This window comes from Molossus molossus, unplaced genomic scaffold (genome assembly GCF_014108415.1).
Source record: "Molossus molossus isolate mMolMol1 unplaced genomic scaffold, mMolMol1.p scaffold_m16_p_12, whole genome shotgun sequence".
Classification (NCBI taxonomy): Eukaryota; Metazoa; Chordata; class Mammalia; order Chiroptera; family Molossidae; genus Molossus; species Molossus molossus.
Window position 1 is genome coordinate 74465816 of NW_023425347.1, and position 20654 is coordinate 74486469.

Sequence of the window (20654 nt, forward strand, 5' to 3'; positions counted from 1 at the left end):
TGGATGCCATGTTAGTCCCATTCTACAGATGAGGAAACTGAGACTCAGAAAGATTCCATGCCATTGCAAGCATGGGTGCAGATCTACAGCCAGTCTGTCTGGCCCCCAAGCCCACGCTCATCTCCATTACCCAAGAACATCCACAGGCCCGAAACCTGGACTCCTGGGTGTTAAGATTCTGGCTCTGCCGCTGACTGCCATATGTGGGACATTTAGTGCACCAGGCCTCAGGTCCAGTCACTTTCAAGCTGACCAGATGCTGCCAAAGCCTTGTCAACTGTCCTGTGCTGAGAAGTTGTGCTTGGGTGGTTCTGAATTCTCTGAGGCTCAGATGCAATCATTTGCATTCTGGGTTTCCCAGATTCTGACCATAGGCGCCAGGGTTCTGGAATCCTGTGATCCCCATGTTCTCTGATCTTCATTAGGATGTGGGCTCCAGGAGGACATAAGCTTCTGTCCATGTGTGCCCTGCTCTATGCCAGGGCCCATCAAAGCCAGCGCTTGGCATGTGGTAGGCGCTCAGTCAATGTTTGTTTACTGAATGACTGACACACCCTCACTTCTGCCTCCCCCAACAGTCAGCAGCCAGCACCCACACTCTGGCTGGAGCCCAGGCCCTGAAATGTGGCCAGTTGCCCATATAGTGACAGACAAACCCTGAACCAGCAAACAGCCCATTTGCCCTCTGGCCCTGCTTGGCCACTAATCAGCAACATGACTCCAGGCAAGCCACCTAACCTCTCTGAACCTCGTTTCCCCCCAAGCACACTAGATGAGGAGTCAGAGAAACATACCATGCTCATTCCTGCCTCAGGACCTTTGCACATACCATTCCCTCTGCCTGAAATACTCTTCTCCCGAATTCTCCTGCCTCTGCTCCCACACTTCATTCAGACTTCTGCTGAAATGTCACCCCTTTAGAACCTCATCTCTTTAGAGAAACCTCTGTGACCACCTCAAATCAAACATCTCCTCTGGTCACTTTCTTTTCCTTCTCCAAATTGTTCATTTTTTTCATAGTACTCATCACTACCTGACAATATTTACTTGTTCAATGTTATCTCTTTTCCCCAATTAGAATTTAAACTCCAAGAGGACAGGCATTTTGTTTGCCTGATTCATTACTTAGACCAGTGTTTGCCACATAGTAGGTGCTCAATAATATTTGTTGAAGGAGGCAGAAGGGCAAAAGCTTCATGGGCAGCCCTGGTCCAGATACCTCCACCCGATTTGTAGCACCCAGACATTGAGCCGCTTGGGGCAGCTCTCTGCCCACAGGCTCGCTCAGCCTGACCTCCCAGAGGCCCAGACACTCTCACACACAGCTCTGGGCACCTCCACCCTGGGAAAATAAAACCAGAAGTGTGTGCCCTGAGAAAGCAGGACGTAAGACAGCTAGTTTTCCCCAAAAGGGGAGAACAGCAAGGAGGAGGCTTGGGGGAGCTGGCTGTGTTCTGTTGACGTAAGAGTCGTTGCTAGATAAACACCCTTTTTCCATGACGGTCTGCTTGAGGTCTGGTGCACTCAAACCGCCAGAAAAGAAGGAGGATCATACTATGTGTGAGAGTTGAGGAGGGGAACAAAGAATTCTATATCCGAACCGGCTTGGCTTCTGAAAACTGCTTTGCTCACATCTCGCCATCCAGCCTCCGCCCCTCTCGGCTCCCCACAGGTCTTCACTGCCCACGAGAGAATGCAGCCCCTTGGTCTGGAATGCCTGGTTCTCTGGGATTCAGCCCGAACCAGACCTCCAACCTACTTTCTCCAGCTCTCCTGCAGAAGGGCTCAGCTGCAGCAGGGTGCAGGAGCTATTTCCCCAGTGTGCTATGACCAGTCTCCTCGCCAAGCTTTACTTGTGCCATCCTGTCTGCCCAGAATGCCCCCACTGACCCTCTTCCAGGAAGCCCTCCCTGACGACACCCACTCATGAGACCTCCTCCTCCTGGACTTGCCCACTTCTAGGGGATCCTTAGGAGTGTATATGGGTACATGTTGGGTGCCCCGGCCTGCGGGAAGCCTTGTAAGCAGGGATGAGGGAGAGCTTGGGTGGGGCAGTACTCTGTCCATCCTGGCTTGATCAAATAAGGTAATGGACATGGATGTGCCTTGCAAACTGTAAAGTCCTATTCTGCCTTAGCCCAGGCCCCTTTACATCGGGCCTGGACCCTTGCACCAGCATCCCCATGGTTTCCTGCTCTAGTTCACCAGGCCCATCTAGCTTTCCTGCTAGCCCCACGGGGGTCTTTCTGAAACATGGATCTGATCAGTTCCCTTCTCCAGCGATCCCTCCTTGCTGCAGGTTCTGTCCACCACTGAGGGGTGCCTCCGGCTGGGGTTCTCATGCTTTCCCACCTCCCGCCTTTGCTCAGGTCATTCCCTCTGCCTGGAATGTCTTTCCTGCTCCCTCTCACCCTTACTCCATAGACTTTCTCTTCCTTTGGAATTCCCTGGCCCCTCCAGGCACGTCAGCTACTCTGGGGACCCTTGCCAGCCATCTCTGTGCAATGACACCCCTCAGCCGTATCTCAGTCCTTAATCTGTTTGCACAGGTGCCTCCCCGGGGTAGGCTGGGCCTCGAGATGTCAACCTGCTCCTGGCGGATGGTTGCTCCTGGGGAGTGGTGCTGTCTGCTGAGGCTGTTCAGTGTGCCAGGCCTGGCACTTGATAGACTTCTGTTTATCGAGACCCAACTACAGTCCTGAAAAAAAATTGTCTTCTTCCAGGTAGTGGGACTGAGGCTCGGGGATGCTGCGGCCGCTGCTGGAGATCACTGCTGGGGCCGCATGGGAACCCTGGCCAGGCTGATTCACGGCCTCCCTCCACACTGCAGGCCTGTGGCCGGGAGGACCCCAGATCGCTTTCAGAACCTGGCTGTTACTCAGCCTTCTTCGGGATTTCGTGTGTCTTTTTTCTGTCCAGTTCTTCATTCCTCCATGGGTGCTCCCTTCATCCCTGACAAGCAGCTGGCCGGTGTCCAAGGGGCCACAGGCCCTGTCCACCTCCCTGTCCTCCTTAGGCCTGCTGTGGTCCCCTCCAGGTCACCTGGGCCCAGGCTCCAGAACAAGGTCGGACCTAGTGCTTCTCTTCAGGACCCCCCAGGAGCCAAGCCACCCTGTGCCCACGTCTGTCCCAAGCCTCTTCCCGTTCCTGACATCCAGGCTGCAGATCAATAAATCTGTCTCCTGCTCTTCTCTCAACCATCTGCTCTCCCTGGTGGTCCCCGGGGAGTCTGCCAGGCTGGCTTCAAGTTCCCAGGTCAGAGAGAAGAAGCTATTTTGAGACCATCTGTTTGAGGGGTGCCTCCGGCTGGGGTTCCACCGCTGAGGGAGGATGCCCAAGCAGTGGGGGGCTGTCAGGAGGGGACAGCAATTGGGGAATGAGAGCCACCTTTATCTTTGGGCTCAAGGCCATGGTATGCCAGCTCTCCCCCAACTCGGGCAGACTGGTCAGATCCCAGCCCTGGTTGCATCTTGGATGTGTCGCGGGCCAGATGGTGCGGGAGGAAGCGGGGAAGACAGTCTGAACCTCAGCACCTCCCCCCTACTCCTTTTAAAACACATACACACACCCTTAAAATTGGGTTGCCAGTGACAACCTGGCATATCATCTTCTTTTTATATTATTCTTAGCCCCTCTGTTACCATAGCAACCGAACAATGCTTTTAAATATAGCAGTTAATTTTTTCAGCCCCAGCAACAAAGTTCTGGTGCTGTCCAGAAGGCCACAGGCGGTTTCTTTCCTGGGGGCAAGGCCCTGCACACTCATCTCGCCGCGTGTCAGCCCCAGAGTGGGAGCCGGAGCTGAGCGTCCCGAGGCTGCCCCCAGAGTCAAGGTGCGACTGAAGTACCCCGGGCTCTGCAACCGGCACCCCTGTCAATATCTGCCCCGCCCCCGCCCCTGCAGCCCTCGCTTCTCCTCTCTGAACCTCAGTTTCTTTATCTGGTTCATGGAGGTGACGGGATCTGCTTCACAGATGGAGAGAAGCCGTAAATGAGCTAGAGGAGGAGAAAGTAGCACATGGGAAACGCAGTAAATGCATCTGTGCTCCTTGTCCTTTCTCCTCCCCGCCCCCACTCCTTCCCTCCCTTCCTTCCTTTCTGTCCTTACCTCCCTCTCTCTTTTGCATTTTTCTCACCCCCTCCTCCCTACTGCCTTGAATTATTGATGTTAAATTCCCAGCCAGTAACATCAGAGGGTTAAAATCCATAACCAGCCTTCCTCTGGCCTCCCCTTGGATCGCCCTCCCTCTGTGGGCTGGTGAGCTCATCAGAGTCATTAATCATACATCATGGCTTGAGAACCCAGGCCCCCATGGCCCGGCCACTGAGCAGCCCCGGCAGGATGCAGCCTGGGCAGGATGTCTTCGGGCAGGGCTGGGCTGGGCTGGCTCCAAAGCCCTGGACAGAGCAGGCATGTCAGTGCGAGCTGGTCTGGGAAGGGGGGCCGACAGCCTGTGGAGGGGCATGTCAGCAAGCGCTCCCTGTCCTGGTGACTGGAGGTGTCCTCTCCAGGTGCCCTCCGCTCCCACCCCCCTCCTACCATCATCCTGCACCTCCCCCAGGCCCCCCCCCAGGCACCCATCCACCTATTCTCTGCATTCCTGAGCTCTGCATGGCAGGCCTGCACGTGGGAGCCATCTGTCTGACGCTCCGAAGTGCAGCTTGGCACGGGCTGCCCTCAGACTGTGAATCCCCTGTCCCTGGGCAGCTTCCCTCCCCGGGGGCAGACTCTGTAGGGGGGCTGATAGCACCAGGTTACAAACTGAATAAACTCTTGTCTTCACCTATGAGTATATAATGGAAACAATAATATTAAAACCATCGTGTAATTTTGCAGAGCCTTGGGTACTGATTACTATCCCTATTTTTTAAAAAAGCAAACTTGTCTAGGGTCAATAGGCTGGTGGAGAAGCTGACTCTGAATCTGTGGTGTTACTTTCCTCATATTCTTCAAGTTCAGCTTTGCTGGGTGGAGGCTGCGTGGGGCCATTTAAGGAGCAGGGCTGAGACCGACTGTGACTCTGTGGAGCCCCGGCTGGAGGCTGGGAGCTGTGCGGGAGCCAGAGGCTGCCCCGGGAGCCGTGGTCGGTGGTAGTGCGCAGGGACCAGGCAGACAGTGGCCGGGAACACACCGCTCTCCAAGCTGTGCGAGCCCTGGAGAGGAACTGATGCCCTGGCTCTCGGCCAGGCTCAGCGGGAGGGAGCCGAGGCAGGAGAGGCCTGTGCTTCTCCAGCCCACTGTGGGCTACGGCCCTGTGGGCATTTCACACTCGCCTTATTTCATCTTCCCACGGCTCTCTGAGAGGGGCACAGCAGCCAGCTTTGACAGAAGCTCCGCTGAATTTGTCAAGGTCACACAGCCCAGCAGTGGAGGGGCCACCTGTGTCTGACACCAGGGGAGGGGCCACCTGTGTCTGACACCAGTGGAGGGGCCACCTGTGTCTGACACCAGGGGAGGTGGCAGAGGGGAGGGAGCCGTCTGCCATGTCTGGTGACTGGGGATCTGACTGTCAGTCTCCGCTGACGTGGGTGACTGGCGAGCCAGGAGGTGGGGGTGGCCGAAGGGAACAGAACTGCCTGTTGCTTCCCCACCTCCCCTGGGGAGGAGGGGTGGAGGATGGCATAGGGACAAGGGGCTGCCATGCCATGCAGGGACCAGCTCTGCCCTGTGAGATGAGAAACCTGGGGCAGGTCCTGCCTGGCTGGTTCTCTGTGACCCCTGAGGCAGGTCATCTCAGGGCCTGGTTCCCCGCTTCACTCAGAAGGGAGAACATTCATTGCCCTGCCTGTCTCATGTGCTAAAGTGAATATGTAACTTAGCATCAATCAACCCGACTCTACCTGAGATGCCAACAGCAACAGGTTCCCCTGCTGTAATTCTCTTTATAGCATTACACAGCCTGGCAGTCTGTCATCCACGGCTCTCTTTATCTGTGACTGCCTTTGCTGTCGTGGCCCCAGGACGGCCGGGCTGGACTGTTCAGGGCTGTCTCTCTAGCACTGAAACAGTGCCTAGCACACCGGTGAATGAATGAACAAATGAATGAACGAATGAACGAATGAGCCATGTGATTAGATGGTGCCTCCTTCACAGTTCTACAGCCCGTCTGTATCTCCTGGCCCTCGTCACAGGTACCGTGATGGCACGTTCTCCATCTGTCTCCCCGCACATGTGAGGTCCCTGTGGCTGAGCATGGAGCCAGCCTGGAGGAGGTACTTGACGAAGCGGTGACGAAGTACTCTCCTCCCGGGTCTCCCATTTCCCCATTTGTACACGGTGAGCGTGGTCACCCCGAGATGTTCTGAGCACCCTCCCTCGGGGACAGTCTGGGATCTGTAACCTGTTGGCTGGTGTTTCTGCACCTGCACCTTTGCATGTTTCCCACCGAAATGCTGTCTCGACCCCCAGGGCTGGTCACTGCCTAGAGCCCGCCTTTTTCTCGATGAGCAATTAAACCCCAGAATAGCCCATTGTTTAGAATCAGGTGCCTGGACCCTATGTGTATCTCCAGAGTGCTGCGTAAGCTTTGTCCCTGCCAGCCACAGGGGGGGCATCCCTGGGACTGCTCAGCTTTCTCACCCTGAGAGGTTTCCTCTGGCATCGGGACACAGCCAAGGCCAAGAGGAGCAGGGGCAGGGAGGAAAGGGCGTGGAAGGGAACAGCCTTCCCTGGGAGCCAGGCCCTGGGCCGCAGCATTCCGTGTGCTCAGCAAGGCCACACAGATGGGGGTCAGCAGCCCCAAGTCACAGCCGGGGGTCGAAGTCTGTAAGGACCTTCCCCTCCCGTGGAACTGCCTCTAGATCACAGCGACTCTGAGGGACGGAGCTGCGCTCTGAGGACGGAGCTGTCAAGCACTGTCACTGTCACTCAGCTTCCGCTCAGCTCGGCGACCATCAGCCCTGAAGCACAGCCCAGCGACTGCCGGCGAGTGAGTGCTGTCACGGGGTCTGCGTTTGCAAATAACCAGGTCCTGTCAAATCGCATGTCCTCTCTGAAGGACGTGACAGAAGCCTAGAGTGCTAGGGAGTGAGAGAGGCCAGGAACTTGCGACTACCCTTGCCCACAGGGCAGAGTGGGCACTGAAGGCCAGCCCAGGGGACCACCGCGGGAGGAACCCCGTCCAGGCCCGCAGCAGAGCAGAGTCCGGAGAAATGGCTGGCGTGGGCTGTTGAGGGGATATCGGGCATCTGACCTTTGGTAAGATGGCCTTCAGCTTCCTCATCTGTAAAATGGAAGTAATGAGAGAAACCCTCGTTAGGATTTGATAAAGTAATTCATGTAAAATTCTCAGACAAGCACCAGCTTCGGGAGCCACTACTGGCCGCCACCACATCGCCACCACGCTGCACAATCGGGGCACTGGGGCTTGGGCTGCGGTGTGGGGCCGCAGCTGGGCACTGGACCGGGCTGAGGGGTAGGCAGTGCCGGGCCTCGGGGGCAAGGCGGCGGCCGTGTTCAGAGACGGGGCACAATGTTGGAGCAGAAGTCAGGCTGGGGCTTCTTTAGATGATTCTAACGATCCAAAGGGAAGGCTGGGGAGCAGTCTGGAGGGAGCTTGCGGGTGAGCCCCAGTTGTTGGAAGAGGGGAGATGAGGCAGAGGCGGAGCTTGCCGATGAGAATGTAGCCGGAGGAAGCGCTGAGCCCCGGGCTAAAGCACAAAGAACCGGGGAGGAGGAGCGCCGGTCCGGCTTCTGTCCCCTAGGACTTGAACGGGGCGGTCGCCCTGAGGCACTAGGGCTGCTTGCACACCTCGGGACTCAGGTTGGCACAGCCGGAACTCTCACCAGAGATGTCCCAGCTCCGATGGAAATGCTTCCTGACATAAGCCTCGGTTAGTTCCCGACTTCCCAACTCCATGGCACCGTCCCTCCAACGTGCCTGTCAAAACCTGAGCAAAAGTGGTCCAACTCTCAGTGCCCAGGGAGCCGGCAGGGCCTGGAATCGGCTTGCTTGCCCCGGACTCTGGACCTGGCCTTCCTATGGTTGGTGGTGGCGAGATGCCTCCTGGGCTGCAGCCCCCGCAACCCTGCAGTGTTGGTGCCTCTACGGAACGGGGCTTGTTCCTCTCTGCCTCTGTTCCCCAGCTTGGACCCCAGTTCTCTGCAAGAATCAGAGCCACACATGGACTCCAGACCTGAGGCCCTGACTAGCTATTCCCATGGCACCCAAACCCCACTGTGGGCTAGATCCTGTTCCCCATGCCCTCAGGGTGCTGGCTGGGTGCTTGCCCGGAACAAGGAAGGCTGCCAAGAAGTGGGGTGGCCACTGCTGGCCCAGAGGTCGTCACTGTCAGAGACCGCCTGCGTCCCGCCCACGAGCGGCCCTGCTCAAACCCATCACAAGCTTGCTCCAGCCTCGGGGTGCCTCCTTCCTGCCACTGGCCCGTGCTGCTGCAGGGCCAGCCTGCTGTGGGGGTACACCTCCCCAGGTCTAAAACTCTGACTGGGCATGACGATGCTTTTGGCTGCAGATAACAGGACCCTAACTACAAGTGGCTGAAACAGTAGGGTTTTATGAACTCCAAGAGCCTGGAGGTGGGCAGTTCCAAAGCTGACGGACCCAGCAGCCCAATGATGTCAAGGATTCATACTCTTCCCAGCTTCCCCTCCCTGCCAACCTAACCACCACCTCAACATCATCTCACCCAAGGTCATAAGACGGTCTCTGGGGTCGTTTGTAGACATGATGGTGGGGGTTGCAGAAGTGAACATTGTCCCTGAGAAGGACTTCCCTTCGCTGTAAGGAGGGAGCAATAAGTCCGTTTGCCAGAACCGAGTTGCATGCCCATGCCTGAGCCAGTCCCTGGAAAGCAAAGAAGCCACCACTGCCAGGGTGGACCAGTGGTTTACCCCTGGGCCTGTGCGAGGTCTGCCCCCCAGCAAAGCAGGCCTGCTCCAGCGGAGGGGAGACGGGGGGGGGGGACAGCTTTCCTACGGGCTCCTGAGGTTTGATCGGGACTTCCCTCCTTTCATTTGGTGCCAGAGAACCTGATCACAGCCCTTGGCACCAAAGAAAGCTCTTTTGACTTCTTCCTCTCTGCATCCATCCAGGCTCTTTGGTGAAAGCAACAGAAGCTGACTTTAGGACAACTTAAGCAAAAATTAATAATGAAATTGGAAGGATAATGAGAATCTCACAGAGCTGACAAGAAGGCGGGAGAACCAGACTCAGAAAAGGATCCAGGGTCCCCCAGGGAAACAGGACACAGGAGCTAGTCGGTGGCAGTCCTGGAAGATCTGGGGCCTGGAAGAGAGCATTCAGGATGCCAGCTCGGCCTCGTGCCCCCCTTGGCTGCAGGAAAGCAAGGGACCTTGCTTTAATGCCCACCGAGACCAGGAGAGCTAATTCCCCCGAATGGAATCAGGGTGCTGTTGCAGAAGTAGGGAGAAGGGGTGCTGAGTGGCCCCAAACCAGCAAGTGCACAGCACCCACAGTAGTGCCAGCCTGACCCAGAGACATAGCAGGGGTGGCGTGGAACACAGCCTCACAACGGGTACAAGATGCACAGCCACAGCTGGTATCCACAGGCAAAGGCTTCCATCGTCTTTCTAGAGGTTTCCTGAGCCACTCACAGACGGGGGGCCCCTCCGGCTTCTCCCGGCTGCTATAGAAATCCTAGCAGCGTGTCTTCTGGTCACCAGTTACAGTACACTGACAGCCCCAGAACATGCGTGAGTCTTTCTTTCGGACGAAAATTAAGCCGACATCCAGACCTTCAGGATGAAGGTCAGTTCCCAGGCCTACCACTACCCCTGGCGGGGCGGGTTTCAGGCTAGGACAGGTCTTTGGCTGCAAATAACCCATTATTGACACCCACATCATTGGGGCAGGTAAGGTGCAGAGTACTTGGCCTACAGCATCTCATTTAATCCTCCCACGCCCTATCACACGGCTGTCATTTTCCTTTCCTACAGATGAGGAAACTGAGGCTTGGAAAGAGTCAGTGACTTTGCCATGGTCACAGCTAATCAGGAGCAGATCAGGCACTTCGCCCGCTGCTAACAGGCTTCCTGTTCTTCCTACTTGGAACCGGAAGGGGACGAGACCTCAGTCTGTGTCTTCATCCTCCAGGCTTACCCAGCCACCAGAGACCCTCTGGCCCTGGCCTTCAGCCTGCCACCCATAAGGGCCTGCAGAGCTGCCATCCCAGGGACGTCGAGTCCTTCCTCACCCCGTGCAGGCCCTCCGTGAAAGCACAATTAAGAGTTGCAGTTTTAATTTTCACAATGAAACCTTCTCATTGTTGTGGCTTCTAAGGGACATGTCTGCCGTCTGTGGGCACAGGGCATCCTTTCTGCTGCCCTCATCACTGCCCTCATCCTGGCAAAAGACCAGTGACTCTACAGGTCCCCGGAGGGGTGGGCCGATGGGGCCATTTGCCGGCTGGGCTCCAAGAGGTCTCGGAGGCTCTGCAGGACCCCGTCAAGGCAGCCTCGGGGGGAGCTGTAGGGATGCGTGAGACACCCACTCAGCTTCTACCAGAGCTTCCTGTCGTCCTCAGTGTAAGTTTTATTTTCTAAGAAAAGACTGGCGAAAATGTATGGGCCCATTAGATATATTAATGCTTTTCCCACACGATTCCATAAGATTTTCCTTGAACTAAAACCCCTACATCCCCCTGGCCACGGGGAGAACTGCCTTACAGAGCCACAGCTTACGGTTCCCTCTCTGACATCATTTGAAGGCTAATAACCAGGAAGAGCCATGTATGCAGGAAACTCAGCACATCAGTGGAAAGCAGAGAGCTGTCCACTGTGCCGCTCGGTTCCCTTGCAGCAGAGGCCCTGGTAACCAGGTGCTCTCAGAAATCTGAGTTGGGAGAGCTTGTTTTTCCTCGTTCCCTGGTTCTTTCCTACTACTGACAATAATAGAGTTGATCTTTTTTTCTTTAATTATGTTTATTAATTTATTTTGTTAAGATGTTTCTCCTTTTTCCCCCTTGACACCCTCCTCCCCATACCCCCCCGGCCACCCCTGTTCCCAGCTTTGTTGTCTATGTCCATTGGTTATGCCTACATGCATATAAATTCTGTGGTTTATCTCTTCCTCCCCACCACCCCCTCTTCTGAGGTTTGTCAGTGTACCCTACTTCTATGTCTCCGGGTCTATTTTGTTCATCGGTTTGTTTAGTTCATTATATTTCACAAATAAGTGAGATCATGTGATATTTGTCTTTCTCTGTTTGGCTTGTTTTTCTTAGCATAACACTCTCCAGGTCCCTCCATGTCGTCTCAAAGGATAAGAGATCTTTCTTTCTTACAGCTGCATAGTACTCCACTGTGTACATGTGCCACAGTTTTTTTATCCACTCATCTACTGATGGACACTTGGGGTTGTTTCCAGATCTTATCTATAGTAAATAGTGCTATGAACATAGGGATATATATATTCTTTCTGATTGGTGTTTCAGGTTTCTTAGGGTATATTCTTATAAGTGGGATCACTGGGTTAAATGGCAGTTCAATTTTTAATTTTTTGAGGTAACATCATAGTGTTTTCCATAGTGGCTGCACCAGTCTGCATTCCCACCAGCAGTGTACTAGAGTCCCCTTTTCTCCACACCCTCGCCATCACTTGTTGTTTGATGATTTGTTGATGGCGGCCATTCTGACAGGTGTGAGGTGATACCTCATTGTTGATTTAATTTGCATCTCTCTGATGATTAGTGATGTTGAGCATTTTTTCATATGTCTCTTGGCAATTTGTATGTCCTGTTTGGAGAGGTGTCTATTTAGGTCCTCTGCCCAATTTTTAATTGGGTTCTTTGTCTTCCTTTTGTTGAATTGTATGAGAACTCTATACATTTTGGAAATTAACCCCTTATCTGATGTATCATTGGCAGTTATGGTCTCCCATATAGTGGGTTTCCTTTCCATTTTGATGGTTGTTTCTTTTGCTTGTGCAGAAGCTTTTTAGTTTGATGTAGTCCCATGTGTTCATTTTTTACTTTGTTTCTCTTCAATAGACTCCATCTCGTTGCACTCCTTGCCTTGGCTACTAGAATGCCCAGAGATAAGATATTTAACTAGGTCTCTCTCTTTTTAAAATGTATATTTTCCCATTATATAATACTTGTGTATTTCTTAAAAATTAAAAAATAAAGACAAGGACAAGAAAGCAAAAAAAAAAAAAAATTACTCATTGTGTTTCTAGTCCCCAAAAAACTTAATATTTCCATCTACGACTCTCTGGTTTTTGGTTTACATACAGTTTTCATGGGATTTAGTTTGTAGGTTTTTTCTTTCTACATAGGTGAAATCACCCTGCATACAAAACTTTGTAGCTTGCTTCTCTCAACCTGAAATCTGAAGTTATCACGTTCTCTTTTAAAATATTTTTTCTTTATTGATTTCAGAGACAGAGGAAGGGAGAGGGAAAGAAATAGAAACATCGATGAAAGAGAACATAAATTGGCCGCCTCCTGCATGCCCCCCACTGGGGATCAGGCCCACAACCTGGGCATGTGCCCTGACTAGGAATGAACTGGCGACCTCTTGGTGCACAGGTTGATGCTCAACTACTGAGCCACAACAGCTGGGTTAAAGTTATCACATTCTTAAAGGGTGCATAATATTCTATCAGTAGATCACAGGTCAATAAGCTCGTTCTATGAAAGGCTAGAGAAAAAATATTTGAGGCTCTTTGGGCCATACTCTACCTGTCCCACCTGCTCCACTCTCCACTCTCGCTGTAGCACAAAAGCAGCCACAGGAAATATGTAAATGAGTGGAATGTTTGTGTGCCAATAAAACTTTATTTATAATAACAGGCTGCTGGTGGGATTTTGGCCCTGATAGAGCTGGTTTTGATTTTCGTGTGTTAGCACTTAGATTTGTTTTCAGTGCTCAGTGCTTTAGTATTCTAGGTGAGGCTGCATGAAATTTGCTTAGACTTCTTTTTCCTTAGACTGTATTCCTGGAAATTGGGATGGTGGTGCCCCAAAGTATGGATATTTGTGAGGCAGAGCTCTTGGTGCATGCTGTGATATACTGCTTTCCAAAAACAGTCCACCAGCCACAATGCGAGAGCGCCCATACCCCAGACCCTGTGCACACTGGGCATTGTTCTTCATGACACGCCCAGCCTCCCCTGCTCCTTTATGTCTGGACTCTGCTTTTGTCTAACCCTTCAAGCCTTGGTCTGCACTTATTCTTCACTCTTCCTTATGTCCTCTGTGGAAGTAGGTGAGATGTAAGCAAACAGGGATCAAATTCAGGGGGCGGTGGAGCCAGGGAGGCACAGGGTCCTGAAGGTCCAGTGTGGGTGGCACTGGCCAACAAGGCTGACAGCTGTCTGTCTCTGTTGGGCAAAGGACTTCAAGGGCTGGACACTAGCTGGAGTTTCCAGAGCCTGTATCACGGGGGGCCAGGTCGGAGTGGGGACGTGAGAGCATCATGGAGAGAAAGGAGCAGCATGGTGGGAAGAGAAGAAAGGGGCTTGGGGGTTCGTGATGCACACTTCTGTCAGGCTCCGTGTGTGTGAGCTTGGGCAGGTTCTTTTTCCTCTCGGAATTGCCCCTTTGTCATCTGCACAGTGGATAAAACAGTTAACTGTGCAGGATTGTCATGAGGGTTCAACATGATCCTTAATACAGGACCTCACACAGTGCCTGACATGGAGAATGGACTTACTGTGTCTTTGTTAGGTTGGGTTGGCTGGAATGTTAGGGTCTTAGAAGAGATGGGAATTAAATCAGATGGATATTTTTTAAAAGAGAGAAAGTGTGAAACCGGTGCACACCACATGGTGGGCCTACAAAAAGTGGTGGATGGATGAATGAATGAATGAATGAATGAAGAATGGAACTTTGAAGACAAACAGCTCCAGCTTTGTCACTTGTTAGTTACATGATCTGAACAATGGACCTCCCTCTCTAAGCTCCCTTCTCTGCAAAGTGGGTTTACTGAATACGGGTATTTACCTAGTGCTCACAGATAAGAAAATTGAGGCATGGGTGACCAAATAGTTTGTTCAGGGTTTCACAGCTGGTACATGGAGAGGTCCGGGGGCCCACCCACAGGCTTGTTGTGAGGGTGAAATGAGACAAGGAATGGAAAGTTTCTGGCTAGTACATGTTCATTCTGTCCCATCAGCAGGACGGTGTGCCAGCCTGAGGGTCTTGGCCAGGAAACAGCACAGGGGGTCTGCAGCCATGACAGGGACCAGGCCTGCCTCAGAGGCGACTGCACGCCGGCTGGGAGGTGCTGGCACCAGCACTTGGGAGGGACCCTCCAAGGGAGTTCTCTGGAGACCACCCTTTCCCTGGTGCTGTTTCCCAAGCAGCTGTCTTGCCTCCAAAGAGCCCAGTGTGCTGGGGCTAAATAGAGAATTTCCCTTTTTGCAGCAGCCTTTTGGCTAAGCATAGAGCCCAGGCTACTCTAACAAGTGTCTCCCTAGTAGAGGGATCCAAAGCCCACATGAGGGAGAGTGTGGTGGAAGCAACACCTAGCACAGGATGAACTGGCCCGTAGAACAAGCTCCATCACCGTGAGCTGCTGTTGAGCTTGGCAGGCTCATGATCACTGTCGCTATGGACCGGAGGTTTTACCTCCTCCCTATGACATTTGACCCATGTAATATCCCTCCAAGGTGGGCATGAGTTTCCCCATTACACAGATAAGGGAACTGAGGCAGGTACAGGGAGGTAAGTACACAGCTAGTGAGGACAGAGCAACAGATTGAGGACTTGAATTTAAGTATCTGACTCTAGAGCCAACAAGCACATTTACTGCCCTTTGTTGGTGAAGCAGAAAGAGCTCTGAGTCCCAGAATGACCGACCTCTTTCCTCCTGAACTTGACTGTGACCCAGGAACTGGGGGATTCTAGGTTCCTTGAGACCTGAGCTCCATGACTCTTGACTTGCTCATCCATTTGTTAAGGCACGGCTATAGAGCAATTTCCAGGGAGTATTTCATCCATTCAACTATCCAACAAATGTTTATTGGGGATCATCCAGGTACCAGCTCTTGTTCTAGGTTCAGGGCATACATCATGAAAAATAACAATTACAACGAATCCTGACTATGTACCAGACACTATTCTAGACACTGCACATGGATTAGCACACTTAGTCCTCACAACAACCTACAGATAGTTACTATTAGCCTTCCATTATAGATGAAGACGTCAAGGCACAGAGAGGTTATTTGTCCAGGGTACCACATCTAATGAGTGTCGGAACCAGGGTTTGAACCCAGTCAGTCTGAGGTCAGCATCCACAAGCTGAACTGCCTCCACACTATGTGGCTTTCATGGCCTCTGCCCTCATGGAACTGATAGTCTTTCTTTTCCAACAGGCAAGTTAAAACAGTACCAATAATCATTTCATTTAGTTTTGTCTGCTGAGAGGCATACTGTGCAGTGAGTATGAATGATCCTGGAGTTGTAAAGAGCGTGACATCACTGAGCCAGTGGGAAGGAGTCAAGGTCATAAACAGGACCATGGTCCACTTTCCAATGGCCTTGACTGCTCTGTACCTTATGGCAAGTCTTGTCACCTCTCCATTTTTTTAATTTACAAAATGGATTGTCAGTACCTATTATACCTGCCTCCAAGCATTTCTGTGAAAACTAAATGATATGGCAGATGGAAACAAGATTGTAAAATAGAAAAAAAAGGGGGGCGGGATAGAGGGAGGGAGGGGACTGGGCAAGGATTTGTTATTGGACCAAAGTGAAAATCTGGTCAATTGAATGAATGAGTGAATGAATGAATGGTCCTAGCAAGTCTGCAGATTGGCCCCATGGATAACAAATGGCTCCCTTCAGGAGATCTGTTGGGCTTTTACAGGGTCCCATTGAGGCTCTGTCCTTGGCCATGCCCCATGCTCCTGTCCCTTGAGTTATTTTGCATCTGATTTTGTGTGAGCCTCCAAGACTGTTTTAGCAAACACATATTAATGTCTGTTGGGAGACAGGCCTTATGCTAGACTCTGGAGGGAGACCAAGATGAATCTGGAATGGTTTCTGCTCTCAAGGACTCACAGCCTAGGAGGAGAAATGATCATTGTAATTATTAACAACAACAACAACAACCATTATCTACAATTATTGAACATTTACCACATGCCAGATACTGTGTTGAGTTTTTATATACATTATTTTGTTTTGTCATTACAATAATTCCATGAATTGCTGAAATTACTGTTCCATTTTACACATGGAGAAACAGATTCAGATGGATTAGGTAACTTACCTAAGTACACACAACTCTAAAGTTATAGAGATGGGAATGAACCTGAGAAAGAAGATGTATGCCAATAACTCTATAATAAGGTAGAAACGATTGTATAGCCTACTATCGGAGCAAGGACAGGTTTCTTGGGATCAGGAATAGAAGGAAAGCAGGATGATGGCAGTGGTGGTAGTGGTAATGGTGATGCAGCTGCTGCTGCTGTTGGTAACAATGATGACGGTGGTGGTGTTCATGGTGATGATAATGATGATGATGATCATGTTGATGATGGTGATCATGATGATGTTGGTAATAACGATGACGATGGTGATGATCATGTTGATGATGGTGATCATGTTGATGTTCATGGTAACAACAACAGTATTAATGATGGTAGTGGTGGTGATCACGTTGATGCTCATGGTGCTGCCGCTGCTGTGATGATAACAGTGATATTTATGATGATGGTGTTGTGATGGTGATGGCGCTGCTGCTATTGATAATAACAATGACATTTATGATGATGGTGGTGGTGGTTGTGTTAATGGCAATGATGGTGATAAGAATGATATTGATGAGGATGATAATCCTCTGGTGCACATTTTTTGAGCTTCTACTTTATGCCAGGCTCTGACATGAGTGTTTTCCATTATCTTGTTTCATTCTCTTAACAACTTTCCAATGTCAGGATCATCATCTCCCTTTCACTCCTGAGGACCCTGATTTGGAAAAAGGCCAAGTGACCTGCTCAAGGGCACACATCCAGTCTGAGCTGGGCCTGACCTTAAGCACGCCTTATTGTCAAGTCTCCTCTCTTCCATGTACCAGGGACCCTAACCTGTGGGCCATGGGGTCAGGCATCTCAGAGATGCACTGTAAATACCTACTGAATGAATATCCACTGGATGAATCCCCAAGGGGCCAAAGCCTTGAGCCCAGGAGACCTCAATAACATTTCTCAAATGAGTATGTGTAACCATTATTTAAATATATGTGGTGGTGCCATGATCACTAAAATACAAGTTCATTGTAAAGCATTATGCTCATTGTGGCCTTTGTACTGCTGTTTATTTTCCCAGTGAAAAGATACTAAGTGTTCAGTTACCATCAGGAGGAGTTTGGAGAAATACTTTCACACAAATAGGAGTCCCTGTGCTGAAAATGGTGGGAAGCTTCATGCCATCCTTGCACAGCATATAGAAAGTGCTTGGCCCCATGTCTGGCACAGAGATGACTCAGAGGAGGGAGGAAACCCACCAGGCTGGGTGTTGAGAGCCCGTGGCATTTGTCCTGGCTCTACAAGTGACTTTCTCGCTAGGCCCGTGCTGCCATTCTCGGTGACTTCATCTCTGTAAGACCTGACGGTGGCATCTAGTAGCATCCCCAGAAGGCTGTTGAATGCTGGCATGAGTGAATGAATAATGAGAGAAAGCATGAGTGGACTGTGGTGAGCGGCGCTCGGGGAGCTCCAGGGAGTGCTGGAACGTGACGGTGTCTCAGCCTGAGAGAAGAAATGGAATGCAGGGGGTGCTGCAGGGCTGGTGACAGGACACTCAGCTCTGAGTGGGGTGATGGGGTTGTGGGTGCATGTCTGGGGGCCTGACCTTGACCCTGTGTTGCCCATGTTGTAGAAGAGGTGGGAGCTGGGGCTTGGCTGTGCGGCCACCCTCACCAAGGCTGTGCTCATCATTTTGGGAAGCATTTTTTAAACTCCAGTGAAGGTTGACAGATGGTGGTGGTATAATATTCTCCCTTTCTCTACTTCCCACAGGTCTCCCTCCAACACATTCCTCCAAGCTCCTAGAAATCTCTGACACATCTCGACCATGAGACCACGGCTGGCTTTTGACAGGTAAGCCCCTCACCCCGCCTCGCACCGCAGGACACAGAGACATTTTAGCACAGCCCAAAGGTCACTGGGCCATGTGTGTGGCCAGGAGGTAGGTGGCGCTGATTTTATCCTCGGCAGGAGAATGGATCTCCACACTCTACTGAGACTTTGGGACAAGCCTGCTAAATGCCAGAGCCCTTCAGCTGGCATTTTTGCAAATGCAGCATATGGTGATGGGCACCTGTCCTGGAACGGAAGCCAAGGACCTGGGTCTGACCCTGGTTGGCCTTTCCTGCTTGGGAGAATCTCAAGCAAGAACCTCCCTTCCTGGGTCTCTGTTTCCCTCTGGGACAGTGAGGAAGTGGGACTCGGTGCACTGGCGGGGCTCCAGCCAGCTGTTCCGGCTCAGGCAAGGCCAGGGGATGGGGGCGGGTGGTGGGAGCAGAAGCAGTCTGCCACTTCCCTGGGGCTCATCTCCTGTTTGATTGCTCCACGGCCGTCACCACCACAGGGAGCCCAAGCTGGGCTGTGTATATGCCATGTGTGCACATGCATGCATTCAGGGGCCCGTGTTCCTTCCAGCAAACTCTGCTGAAAGTCAAACTCAGACATGGACCGTCGCCAGCCCCACACCTGCCTTCTCATGGGCACACACCGTGGAACGATGGGCTGCCAGGGCCCAGAGGGAAGGGCAAAGCCTGACCGCTCACTGGGAGCCGGGCGGGCCCGCCGCAGATGCGGGTGTGAAGACCAAGCTGAGCGAGTGGCTGTGCAGGGTGGGAGACCGGGTTATCCTAACAGTGACTCGCATTTGGATCAGGAGTGGGTGTAGGGCCGAAGCTCACGGGCAGATCTGCAGGGCCCGCTGGGGAGCTGCCCGGGAGACGAGACCTGGAGGGTACACGGGGGCCTTTGTCCAGCAGTTGGCTCTGTCTGGTGGACCGAAGGCTGCCCCACCGCCAGGTCATTCTCAGTCTTGAACGAGGCTCAGGTGACACATGGCAGGAAGTCAACACCCTGTCCCCAGCCTGTCTCCAGGCCTCTGCCTGAGTCTAGCCAGGCTCGGTGCCTACCCACCCTCCCAGCAGGCCTGGCTCTAAGGGAGGAGAGCCAGCATTCTGCTGCGGGCCCGCCCGGCTCCCAGTGAGCGGTCAGGCTTTGCCCTTCCCCTCTGGGCACTGGCACCTGACTGCCTCCAGGTGGTTTGAGGACAGGTGTGTGAGTGCCAGCCTGTACCTGCTTCCTCAGCCTGGAGACCTGGCCCAGGAGGCTCCCAGGCACAGAACACTGCTTGGCTGGCTCAGCTGCAAAGCATGCTGGGGAATGTGGGGCTAGGGACTAGGAGGAAGCCAGCCACAGTTGAGACGACACAGGGATCCTCTGTGACCCGGACCTGCCCCTCGCCAGCTGAATTCCCTCCACGCCGGGCTCTCTACTCCCTGCACCCTGGCCTCCCGCCCGATGAAGGTCCCTGAGCACAGCAGCATCCCCTCCCCCAAGTCTGTGCCCCTGCTCTTCCTGTGGCCCCTCCTCCACCCTCCTATCCGAACCAGTGGGCCCCTCTGGACCTTAAATCTTGGTTCTCTGGGGAGCCTCTGCTGACCTTGCAGCTGCCCTTGTACACAGGGCCTGCCACACAGGACATCCGTCCTCTGTCACCACGCACTCCTCCCCGCGTTTCGTCGTGGGTTCCACGCCGTCTCCCGCCACGGTGGATTTCTTGAAGGCAGGGGCAGCGTTTTGGCTGTTTCCAGAGTGAGATGAGGGAGTCCCTGGAGTGAAATGTGAGGTGGGGAAGCCGAGGCAGGGCCTGTCATCCGGACCTACGTGTGGCCTGTCGCCATGGAGATGACAAGGAGCCACGGGACGGACACCTGTGAAGGCGGGAGGGGTCCATTCGGGATGGGGCTGGTGGGGGTGGTTCAGGGAAGGCACTGCAAGGTGGCCCTGCACTGGGCTCTGACGGATGAGCAGTTCAGCAGGTGAAAGTGGCAGCGGGCCACCTGGGTAGGGAGGAAGCAGGCACAAGGGCGGAGCGGCTGAGACACAGGCACAGGGAAGGGGTGGCGGACGGGAGGCTGCAAGAAGTGGGCAGGCCTCTGAGGGCCATCCGGGGGGGCTCGCGTCGGGCCCTGTGTGATCAGGGAAGGGAGATAGTCAGGTTTGTGGTGCCCAAAGGGACCTCTGGGTTGAGGCGAGAGGCTGGGAGCTAAGAGGAGGTACTCATGTCCGAAACTACTGAACCAGAGCGAGGGGGTGGCCAGGGCAGGATGCCCCCACAGAGGGGTCTGTGGCCCAGAGTCTCAAGAGCTCAGGGCCCCACTGCAGCCCTTCGGGACCTGACACAGAGGACCACAGGCCTCCGGGGTCCCTGTCCTGTGCTGGCAGTCCCTCCAGTAGAGGGCCACTTGGCTTGCCATCAAAACACCTCTTCCCGCCCCACCCAGCTCTCTTCCTCCCTGTCCCTGAAGAACAATAGGCTGCCTCCCCCGGAAACAACCTGTAAGATCTGTGCTGCTGTTAGGCCGTCGGCCCTCTCCGCTGCTCTAGATGATGACAAGGTGGCCCTGCGCTCTAGTTTTCTGTGGTGGGTAATCCTTCACTCGTTTGTAGATTTACAGTTTCCTCTCTTGGCAGAACTCAAAA